The sequence below is a fragment of the Salmo trutta genome, chromosome 16, assembly GCF_901001165.1.
Source record: "Salmo trutta chromosome 16, fSalTru1.1, whole genome shotgun sequence".
Classification (NCBI taxonomy): Eukaryota; Metazoa; Chordata; class Actinopteri; order Salmoniformes; family Salmonidae; genus Salmo; species Salmo trutta.
This window is the reverse complement of record NC_042972.1, coordinates 59351821-59364343: the sequence shown is the minus strand read 5'-3', so window position 1 is coordinate 59364343 and position 12523 is coordinate 59351821. Positions and strand designations below refer to the sequence as shown.

Sequence of the window (12523 nt, the reverse complement as noted above, 5' to 3'; positions counted from 1 at the left end):
TCTCAAGTCCCCCAGGCTTCTTTCTTGAGTACAGGCTGCTTGTCCTACACAGTAGTGGCTAGGAGGGCGGCAATATTGACTGACTGGTCATATTTGCGTCAGGATTTGCTCCCCCCAGGATATGATGTTAAGGCTTGACAATTAAGACACAACACACCCTCTCAATTTCCTGTAGTACCAACCAGACAGGAGCAAATTAAGAACATTTTCCGTGTGCTTTTGCCCAACATCTAGAATTTTGAACATGGTGAGGTACAGAGAGAAACTATATGTTTACGCAGCAGTATTCAGGTGCTTTCAAAGTGGCACAAAGCAAAGAGCTGAACCTGAACAGTGACACAGGAAGATGGGAGAGAAATGGAACAAAGCAGGTGGCACTTTGATAAAATGGCCTCCAAATTCAGCCTTCCCCTTGACAGGTAAAAAGGCTCACATCGGCCATGCAGCCTCGAATTAACCACAGTTCACCCAAAGTGGAGGGCAGGAGTTGTTTTTCGTATGACAGTGGGTGTCAATCAGATTTGATTCCCCTGTACTCGGCACACAACGGGAAGAGCATCCATCAGAAGGAGCACTCCCTGTAAAAACCAGAGTGCCTTACCCCATTGTCCCGTGGCAGACAGACAGACTGCGTCTGAGACTACCCAGACTCTCACTCAGTAATGATGTCAATGCTTTGGCCCGTCACCAAAGGTAGTTAAAGTGAGTCAAAATTAAATGTGCTCATCTCACCTTGCCCCCTCTTTAACACTTACTTATTGGGCTGTTTCAGTTCTGACTGGATCTGAAGATAATCACCTTCAAGCCTATCATAGATCCTGTTACAAATTGTTCGGTCACGTACCATTCCTTTCAGGTCAGGCCCAAGTTGTCTCTTGCTATGTGAACATGTCTGCTTGTTTATTTGTTTATTTATTTATTTATTTATTTAGTAATGCTTTTATTCTGTCTTTTACTTGCTTTTGTTCAGTTTATAAGGGGCATAATTATCATATCATTTCAGAACAACAAAAGTACCAGATTTTGCTTCACTGCTCATCTTTTGTGTTAGTTCCTAGAAAGTCGCATGACATGTCAGACCACAGTTTAGACTGGTGATGTGAGCGTGTTAGGACTCAGGGGCTGTCTGTGTCTTCTACAATGGTTCCACCAGCTGCACCACAGGGACTTGGTATTCAGCTCAGGCTAGCGCTGTTAGCCACAAGATGTGTACCAACTGCCAACTAGAGACCGGCATCTGCAACTCAGCCAAGCAGCATTAATAAATCCTCTTAAGGATCGGACCCTTTTTTAACATTTTTGCCTAAAATGACATACCCAAATCTAACTGCCTGTAGCTCAGAACCTGCAGCAAGGATATGCATATTTTTATTTGATTTATTTATTTCACCTTTATTTAACCAGGTAGGCAAGTTGAGAACAAGTTCTCATTTACAATTGCGACCTGGCCAAGATAAAGCAAGCAGTTTGACACATACAACAACACAGAGTTACACTTGGAGTAAAACAAACATACAGTCAATAATATAGTAAAAAAGATAAGTCTGTATACAAAGTGAGCAAATGAGGTGATATAAGGGAGGTAAAAGGCTAAAAAGGCCATGGTGGTGAAGTAAATACAATATAGCAAGTAAAACACTGGAATGGTAGATTTGCAGTGGAAGAAGGTGCAAAGTAGAAATAGAAATAATGGGGTGCAAATGAGTAAAATAAATACAGTAGGGGAAGAGGTAGTTGTTTGAGATGTGAAATTAATGTGTGAGAATATAACACATAAAATCTGGTAAAAGATAATACAAACAATAAAACCTGCGTTTTCTATTTTGTTTTATCATTTTTGAAATGGAAGAGAAAGGCCATAATATATTACAGTTTAGGCGCAATTTAGATGTTGGCCACTAGATGGAAACAGTGTGTGTGCAAAGTTTCAGATTGATCCAGTGAAGCATTGCAATACCGGACAATATGTGCCGAATTGGTCAATTGATACATTTTCAAGTACATAACTACAGAGAACATACAAAAATGATATGGTAATACAACATTTCATTTACACACTCCCAGGATTGTCATACAGGATGGATCATTAGCTTATACACTAACTTTCACACATCTAGATGGCCGGGCGGGGTGGGTGTGGAGCCAGAGACCCAGTTCCTACATTTGAATATAAAAATGTATTTTATCAAACAAAACTATGCTGCATTTTATCTCTGGGACCCTCAGGATGACATTATGACATGATTTACCTTCAGAGATGAATGTATCAAACCAGTTGCCGTGATATGTTTTTTGCTGTTGTGCACTCTCCTCAAACAATAGCATGGTATTTTTTCACTGTAATATCTACTGTAAATTGGACAGTGCAGTTAGATTAACAAGAATTTTAAGCTTTCTGCCTATAGAAGACATGTCTATGTCCTGGAAAGTTTGCTGTTACTTACAACGTCATGCTAATCATATTAGCACACGTTAGCTCAACCGTCCCGGTATAGGGATGTAGAGGTTTTAAACAACAATCCGTAAATAACTTTCCAGTATCGGAAAGACTATAAATTGACTTTTTTCAATGGAATACCAGGTGCTTTGAAGTGAAGGTCATGTGTATCAACAATGAACACAGTTGACATCGGTGATGCTTTGTTTGCATTCGTCAAGCTCCTAGTTATCATGTTCCTTGGCCAACTAGCCCTCTCTCTAGGCAGGTAGTTAATAAAAACTTTTAGGAGTACTTATTAGCCACTGTAAATTAGAGAGGGGGAAAAAAACACAGCAAGAAGATACCAGAATCAATGTAGATGTATATGGAGAGTCATAGTAAAAAGAGAAAAACGTGCCCCGTCTCTCTGTTAAATATTCACTTAGGGTAGGAATAAGTTACAGAAGAAAGAGACAAGCACCTTTCATTTCTTTGAGGATGATAGTGTTCCATAAACACCTGCCAACTTTACTCTATAGACATTACAGTAGTGCCACGACTACTTGCCTCTCGATTGAAGTTAGTCGATCCATATTATCCTTGTTTCCTCTTCCACACCTCCTCAATACTCTCCAATCCCTATTTAAGTTAATCTCACAGGGATTCTTACACAGGCCATATCAGGAGCTCTATCTCAGGATCATCTAAGAGATGCTTTTAGACCCTCAAATCCTAGATTGTTCCAAATGTACTCTCTCTTTCTCTCTGTACCCTCTCCCTCATCACGAACAGGTCATAGAAATGGAACAAGAGTACTAATAACTCAATGATTTATTTTACATGTTTTTATCAGCTCTTGGCCTTTCTTCCATCTTTATCACCTTTATTTTATAAGCTGGCCTGATTCTGAGGTGCGATTTCAATTCCCCCAAGTTCAGTGGATGTGTCTGGGTTATGATATGCTGGAAGTGTATATGCCTGTGCCTTGTGTGTGGAGTGCGGATCTCTTCGGACCTCAGCAAAGAAAGTCATTATTACACTCAGACGTCTGTCACTGACTAACTTGACTTAGTCCCTTTGGTTTCTTTTGGAGTATAGAGCGTTCACCATAGCTCTTCACCTCACCCTTCTCTGGGCAATGACTTTTACTCCATTCAATTCTTAGAGTGGACCATCTCCAGTTGGTTTTTTGTCTTCCCTGCTTTATATTTCGTTGTGAGTTGTAATCTTTTGCCTGTCTTGTTACGTTAATTGTGTTTTTGAGTGTCCAATTCACCTCCATTTTCTTCTCCTGATCAGTCTGTCACAGTATATGTTTTTAGTATTATTTTATAGGCTCAAAATCTAGGGTATTTACAGTAGTTAATTGTGTTTGGCACCAATATTGACCAGTTTCATTCCATTTATTGACAAGTTTAGCATGTAGTGTATCTGTGTTTAACATCTGTTTCATTCCCTTTATGTGCTCAGATAATACCAGATGTTAGCTCTGTAAACGTTGTAACAGATGGATGGGGGGGGAAAAACTGACTTGGCTATCCAACGTATTTTGAATAACCCCTCACTCTGACTGGGGTAATTTTGACCCTAGAGACATATTTCTGATCATAGCCCAAAGGTGGTTCATTCAATTCTTCAAATGTGTCATGACATTGTCAATCAACTTGTTCTCAATACATTTTAATCATTGTTTCGTTTTTCTGTATCAAAATGCACTTTGAGGTAATTTGGATCCCAGCCAAAAACACCTAATTCCACCTAGGGTAATTTAATAAATAGGACCTTTATTTGAATCAAGGTTTCTCTGCAGACATACTAACAAGTTACCAGAGGGTGGAGGGGGACCTGTAGCAGTGATTTTGAACAGATAGACAGATCACCTACAGAGATATAGCTCTCCATGTACTCGCCTAAGATTGTACTTTTCTATATCACGTATCATATGACTATGTACAAAACCAAAATTACCCTATTTTCGTGCATTTTAAAATCTGCCAAGGGTATAAATACTTGATAAAACTGCAATACAGAACTCCGGTATGCACAGAAAGCTGTGTTTGAGTATTCCTCAAAAAATTAGTTATTCTAGGGCAAATCTAAAAAATTATTTATTTGAATCCAGGTTTCTCTGGAGACGTAATATTAATTTAGAGGGTGGAGGGGGAACTGCATTAGATTGACCAGATAGACAGATCAACTTCAGAGAGATGGAGCGCCTTATGTACTGTTTATAACAAGGTATAACTGTGTACAAAATCACCTTACGTACTGTATTTGCTTGGTTGCAGTCAAAACAGCTCATAAGTATGTCAGTGGTATGACCACTTGTGTTTTACGCACACCTCTTGGTGGAGGGAATACAACACCCCGCTACAACTCAACTCCCTGTGGAGTGAAAGAGGTATGGCATTGTAGGTGCTGGTAAGGATGACAGAGGCAGAGAATTTGACCGTTAACAGGGAATTTATTTCCTTCACACGATAACGTGGGGAAAAGGGGCAGGACGCAACCATAGCAAAGAAAGTAAAAGTTAGAGACCACTCTCCTACCTACCCACCTATTCTTAGCGCCACCTGGCATGCTAACCAAAATACAGGGGGTGGTCCGCCCAGGTCTTACCTAGTGTGCATAGACAGAGTACGTTCTACGGGTATATGTATGCCCGCAGGCCTCTTGCCTAAGCATTCCCAAGGTGCCTTCCCCCCTGGGAACAAAAACAGAATAATACAAACTTAAAGTGATCAATTTCAATCATCAAAACACAATCCATGCAAACCATGGATAGCTGTGGATCCTCGCATGCATTTTTGAACCGAAGGCATGGTCACGCTAACACTGCCTGCTGCTACTACTACTACTACTACTACTACTACTACTACGACTACTACTACTACTACTACTACACTAACTCCAATAATAATCTAACTCAAATCTAGTGGATACTATGCCACTACTTAAACGATACTGAATACGCTAATTCATGGAAAATCTGAAAAAGGCTGTTCGCTCGGTCTCAAAGAGGATGATTTGCACTTGGAGCTTGGCCTTTATGCCGTGTTTGGGCAAAAGGTGGCAAAGATGGTTTGAGCTATTTGTAATTCAAACCCAAACCCAACCCAAACCCAAACCCAAGAATACATGTTTTCAAAGGGATTAGTAGGTTTGACATACATTTTTATTTAACTGTAATTAACTGTAATTTTGCTAAAATAATTTCTTTTTTTTCCGATAACATTATTTAAATGTCTTATGATGTTTTGATGAGAATTAAATTGATATTTTGCTATGATTGTTGCTTTTTCCAATAGTTTTAAAATGACCCCAGTTGGTGATCCATGCATGTAAAATATGTTGGTAGTATGAGGGATAACTAAGTCTTTTCAATTCACACATAATTTTATAAATCCTCCAACTCCACATAGCCTTAGCTGACTGATAAAATGTGAAAACGAGATGTAATACTCACAGGATTTTTTTTAAATCAATGTGATTATTTGAAAAAGCAAATAGTCTAATGCCTGTCTTATTTGGTTTAATAATTTGTCCTAATCCAGCGGAAGGCTTGTCACTCAAACTCAGTGAATTGGTCAAATAATGGATTGGACTGCCTGGAGTGACATATTTTTTCCTCCTCCTCTGCTAGCCCGGAATCATCCTAAAAAAGTGCTTGACAGTTTGTCACTGCCTTATTGGACTAGAGGGGCAAAAGGCAAAGCTCAGCTGTCACTTTGTTTAAGTGATGTACTCCTGTTATTTAAGCCTTGTCAGCTTGCCTGACAAAGCTTGGAGTATATATATAGCCTTGCACTGGTATATAGCCTTGCACTGGTCACCTCCCCTCTCTTCTGTCTGTCTGCTCATTTATCCAAGACTCTGTTCAATCTGAGTTTTCTTTGCAGCGCAAGAAAATGAGAAAAACAGGTAAAAAAATGTAAATGAGCTGTGGAAGAGTTAGTTCAGTAGTGTTATTGTTATGATTGACAGTCTGACGTTGGGTCTGTCTTGTCCTGGGACACTCAGTCAGTGTCATGATCCCCTGGAGGTTTTGTCTGGTTCCCGGTTTCTCCCATGGACTCCCCCAAGGACTTCTTTAGGAAGTTAGTTGGACGTTGCGTCATGAATCCCTGAATCTCACCAGATTGTCCCAGGACCCAAACCATTATAAGTAAAGTACTGAAATGGTATCGGGGTTTTAAGGTAAGTAGTACACTGTTCAGCTAAAATAGTGTAAAAATCTCTAAACAATGACAATGATATTTGACATGATCACTTAGTACACATTTTTCAACATGGACCTGGTATTTGAAAGTACAACCTCTGGATTTTAGGTATTCTGTTCTTTCTGCTGTGCCACAAAGTCTGCAGAATTTCAGAAGTCCACTACACATTCATTACCAATAATACATATTTGCACTTAACAAAAGAGTGCCATCTGCACTAAATCTGCAGAAATGATTAGTTAATCTGACTATGCTCTCATTGATTTAATTTACTTATTTCAGCTGTTTGAGTTTGGGTTTTTAGTGTAGTTGTTTAATGTTGGTGGGGCATATTATTCTGTTTTCATGTTACTGCTGAATCACTATGATAAATATAATAGTTATTCCTGAGTGTATTTTTAGCAGAGGTGAGATTTACTTTGAAGTGCCAAGTGTAGGAATAGGCCTACAGGTGAAATCAGTCATTGATACAGAAATGGTGGTGTATCAGGAAAATTGGAATCTCATGAACCAAGAGGTTGTGGGTTCAAACCCCAGAACGTCAGAGGGATAACTTCATGCTGAAACCCTTAAGGGACCTAAATGGAAAGTTGCCGAATGTCCTCAGGACGTCCCGTTTGTTGGGATGATTTCCTCAAAGGTTATTTAACATGGCCATTTGCAGTGAAATATGATTTGCCAATATAATTGTTGGTGGGGTAACTAAACTTCTCACTCTTAAATTAAATAATAATTACTGTATGAATAAACATATGTCAAATTGTAAGTGGTGGAAAAAATACCCAATTGTCATACTTCAGTAAAAGTGAAATTCACCCAGTCAAATATTGAAAGTAAATGTAATTGCTAAAATATACTTAAGTATCAAAAGTAAAAGTATGAATAATTTCAAATTCCTTATATTAATTCTTACGGATCAAATCCCTTTAGCGGGATCGATTTGACAACAGCCAGTGAAAGTGCAGGGCGCCAAATTCAGAACAGCAACAATCTCAAAATTAAAATTCCTCAAACATACAAGTATTATACACCATTTTAAAGATAAGATTCTCGTTAATCCAACCACAGTGTCCGATTTCAAAAAGGCTTTAAAGCAAAAGCATAGCATTAAATTATATTAGAACAGCACCTAGACAAGAAAAACCACACAGCCATTTTCCAAGCAAGGAAAGGCGTCACAAAAAACAGAAATACAGCTAAAATTAATCACTAACCTTTGATGATGATCTTCATCAGATGGCACTCATAGGACTTCATGTTACACAATACATGTATGTTTTGTTCGATAAAGTTCATATTTATATCCAAAAATCTCAGTTTACATTGGCGAGTTATGTTCAGTAATGTTTTGCCTCCAAAACCCCTGGTGACTTTGCAGAGAGCCACATCAATTTACAGAAATACTTGTCATAAACTTTGATAAAATATACAAGTGTTATGCACAGAATTAAAGATACACTTCTCCTTAATGCAACCGCTGTGTCAGATTTCAAAAAAGCTTCACGGCGAAAGCACACTTTGCAATAATCTGAGTACAGCGCTCAGACATCAAAACAAGCCATACAGATACCCGCCATTTTGGAGTCAACAGAAATCAGAAATAACATTATAAATATTCACATACCTTTGATCTTCATCAGAATGCACTCCCAGGAATCCCAGTTCCACAGTAAATGTTCGTTTTGTTCAATAAAGTACATCTTTATGTCCAAATACCTTAATTTTGTTCGCGTTAGGTTCACTATTCCAAATGCAAGGGGCGCGCTTACTAAGTCCAGACAAAAAGTAAAAAAAGTTATACTACAGTTTGTAGAAACATGTCAAACGATGTATATAATCAATCTTTAGGATGTTTTTTTTATCATAAATCTTCAATAAAATTCCAACCGGACAATTCCTTTTTCTTTAGGAATGAAGATGAACTTAGCTCGCTCCCAAGGCTGTGCGCGTTACTGAGCTCGTGCCTTTTTTTCAGATACCTAGTTCCATCAGCTCTTATTCTCTCCCCATTCACAGTAGAAGCCTGAAATAATGTTCTAAAGACTGTTGACATCTAGTGGAAGCCTTAGGAAGTGCAATATGACCCCACAGACACTGTATATTGGATAGGGAATCACTTGAAAAACTACAAGCCTCAGATTTCCCACTTCCTGGTTGGATTTGTCTCAGGTTTTCGCCTGACAAATGAGTTTTGTTATACTCACAGACATCATTCAAACAGTTTTAGAAACTCCAGAGTGTTTTCTATCCAAATATACTAATAATATGCATATCCTAGCTTCTGGGCCTGAATAGCAGGCAGTTTACGCTGGGCACGCTTTTCATCTGGACGTGAAAATACTGCCCCCTATCCATAATTAATCACACCAGATGGCATCGTTCATTAAAAAAACATTTTTTTTTATGGATAGCAGCACTCAGGCATCATTTACAAACGAAGCATGTGTGTTTAGTGAGTCCGCCAGATCAGAGGTAGTAGGGATGACCGGGGATGTTCTCTTGATAAGTACGTGAATTGGATAATTTTCCTGTCCTGCTAAGGATTGAAAATGTAATGAGTACTTTTGGGTATCAGGGAAAATGTATGGAGTAAAAAGTACATTATATATTTAGGAGTGCTGCTTGTTTGTGTGGGTGTTCCTCCAGTGGTTTGTGCTTTAAATGTTGCCGCCTACTGCAGCACAGCTTACGTGGTGCCGCAGGATTCTATGGCACGTTATTTAAGTGCCAACCTCTGGTACCATGCTAGTTAGTGCTGGTTTGACCACAAAAGGGTATCTTTGAGAAGCATTTGATAACCTTCAATAGTGGCTGTACTAGAGAATTTAAAACCTTTTTTTTAAGAACATAGCCTCTTGTCGTTCGCCTAGGATAGGGGGCGCTACAGCGATTTTTGAAAAAAATTAGTGCCCATTTTAAACGGCCTCCTACTCAAACTCAGAATCTAGGATATGCATATAATTAATACTTGTGGATAGAAAACACCATAAAGTTTCTAAAACTGTTTGAATGGTGTCTGTGAGTATAACAGAACTCATATGGCAGTCAAAACCCCTGAGACCGATCGTAACAGGATGTGGAATTCTGAATTGTGGATTCAACTTCACATCTTTGCCTGTAATTCACACAGTGAGTAATGGTTCATTGCTTCCACTAGATGTCCCCAGTCTTTACAAAGTGATTTGAGCCTTCTACTGTGAAAACTTAATGAATGAGATGCTGTGGAAATTGGTCACATGAGGAGGGCCGGCGCCCCTGGCTACCCTCCCCTTTCGAAACGTTTTTTTCTGAGTATCGCATCGCATTTTCTGAGTATCGCATCCCCTTTTATCGCAAAGTGTGATTACCCAGTAAAGTTATTTTTAAATCTGCCATTACAGGTGCTTTCAAGAGATATTCATCTATAAATCTTAGAATAACAATATTACATTTTAAAAATGTTTTCGAATAGTAATTTAGTAAATTGTAGCGCTGTTTCACCGGATGCATTTGAGGGAAAATAGTTAGTCAACGTTACGCGCCGATGTAAAATGCTGTTTTTATATATAAATATGAACTTTATCGAACAAAAGAATGCATGTATTGTGTAACATGATGTCCTAGGAGTGTCATCTGATGAAGTTTGTAAAAGGTTAGTGCTGCATTTAGCTGTTTTTTGGTTATTTGTGATGCATGTGGTTGGTCGGAAAATGGCTATGTGGCTACTTTTACGATATACTCCTGTAACATAATCTAATGTTTTGCTTTTGCTGTAAAGCCTTTTTGAAATCGGACAACGTGGTTCGATTCAGGAGAGGTGTATCTATAAAACGATATAACATAGTCCTATATTTGAAAAAAGTAAATCTAAAATTTCGTTATGCTAATGGTGATAGCATTTTTTCGCTGGATGTCCGTCCCGCTTACGGGACGAGCCTGTCAAGAGGATAGTATATGGGACTGATTTTAAGAAATGTTGCTTAATTAATTTGATTAATATTATGGTGTTTCTATTCCATGAAAAACCCTCTGGGTTTCGTTAGGATGGAACGGAAAATATGGCGCTGTACAACATGACGGTCGGGAGTACAGGGTTCAATTCCCCGATGGGGAGGAAGGAGTAGGCTGTCCTTGTAAATGAGAATTTGTTCTTATCTGACTTGCCTAGTTAACCTCTCTAGGGGAGGTGGGACGAAATCGTCCCACACTATTCAACAGCCAGTGAAAAATCAGAGCGCCAAATTTAAAACCACAATGTCATAATTCAAAGTTCTCAAACATAGGACTATTTTACACCATTTTATAGATACACTTCTCCTGAATCGAACCACGTTGTCCGATTTCCAAAAGGCTTCACAGCGAAAGCAAAACATTAGAATATGTTAGGAGAGTACATAGGCACAAATAATCACACAGCCATTTTCCAAGCAACCATATATGTCACATAAACCCAAACCACAGCTAAATGCAGCACTAACCTTTGATCTTCATCAGATGACACTCCTAGGACATTATGTTATACAATACATGCATGTTTTGTTCAATCAAGTTCATTTTTATATACAAAAAACAGCTTTTTACATTAGCATGTGATGTTCAGAACAAGCATACCCACCGAAAACTTCCGGTGAATTTACTAAATTACTCATGATAAACGTTGACAAAATACATAACTTTTTAAAGAATTATAGATACAGAACTCCTTCATGCAAACGCTATGTCCGATTTTAAAATAGCTTTTCGGTGAAAGCACATTTTGCAATATTCTGAGTACATAGCTCGGCCATCACAGCTAGCTATTTTGACATCCGCCAACTTCGGGGTCACCTAAACTACTATTAGAAAAATTGGATTACCTTTGCTGTTCTTCGTCAGAATGCACTCTCAGGACTTCTACTTCAACAACAAATGTTGTTTTGGTTCCAAATAATCCATAGTTATATCCAAATACCTCAGTTTTGTTCGTGCGTTCAGGTCACTATCCGAAAGGTAACGTGCTATGCAGTACAACGTGACCGGTCGGGAGTGGGCTACACTACTACAGTAAGAGCAAAATAATCCTAACAAAATAAAATACAAAAAACCTTAGTGTAGCAACAGTTTTAGTAAGTAATACTGAAGTCATGCACAATTATCAGTTTCTATTTAGGTTTATGCTACCCACTCATTGTCAGTTAGAGACACAGTTGGACCCAAAAGCATAATCAGTGCTCTAACTCCCTCTGAGCTGGTCTGGAGCAATGAAGTGTTGATGCAGGGTACCGTACAAAACCACAAAGTACCGCAGCATAATCGCAAAACTTTTAGTGGAGCAACCACTGTACCATTACCAAAAGACAAAGAGCTGTGAATTGATCATTGGTTCACCAATCAGGGCCTTGATGGACCACGTGCCTTGGGGAGAACATTTCTTTGAGACCATCAGGTGACGTCCCCGGGACAAACCAGGAACTAGACAAAAACTTCCAGGGTCCCCTTGAGAACGTTCCCAGAGGGACCATCACATGACGTCCTGTGAACTAGTAAAATGAAAGTCCTGGAACGTCCTAAAAAGGTCCTGACATGATCCTCAGTGACGTCCTGGGAATTTACAGGGAACTAGACAAGGTCCCCTAGAGAACGTTCCTTTGGGACCGTTATGGGACGTTCTCGGAATGTCAGAGGGATAACATCATGCGAAAACCCTCAAGGGACCTATTAGGAACGTCGCCGAATGTCCTCAGGACATCCCTGTCTGCTAGGATGGTTTCCTCAAAGTTTATTTAACATGGCCATTTGCAGTGAAAAATGATTTGCCAAGATTATTGTTGCCAGGGTAGCTAATCTCCTCACTCTGAGGTCCATTTGGGGACCTATTTTAGAGGTGGCCGAGGACTGGAAATAAAGGGATGGGGGGATATTGAGA

At 39.1% G+C, this 12523-nt stretch overlaps 1 protein-coding gene across 9 annotated transcripts in view; it reads left to right on the top strand.

The window, feature by feature from the left end:
* LOC115151117 (receptor-type tyrosine-protein phosphatase T) overlaps positions 1-12523 on the top strand; it is a 587678-nt gene that overhangs the window by 355052 nt on the left and 220103 nt on the right. The window lies entirely within an intron of this gene.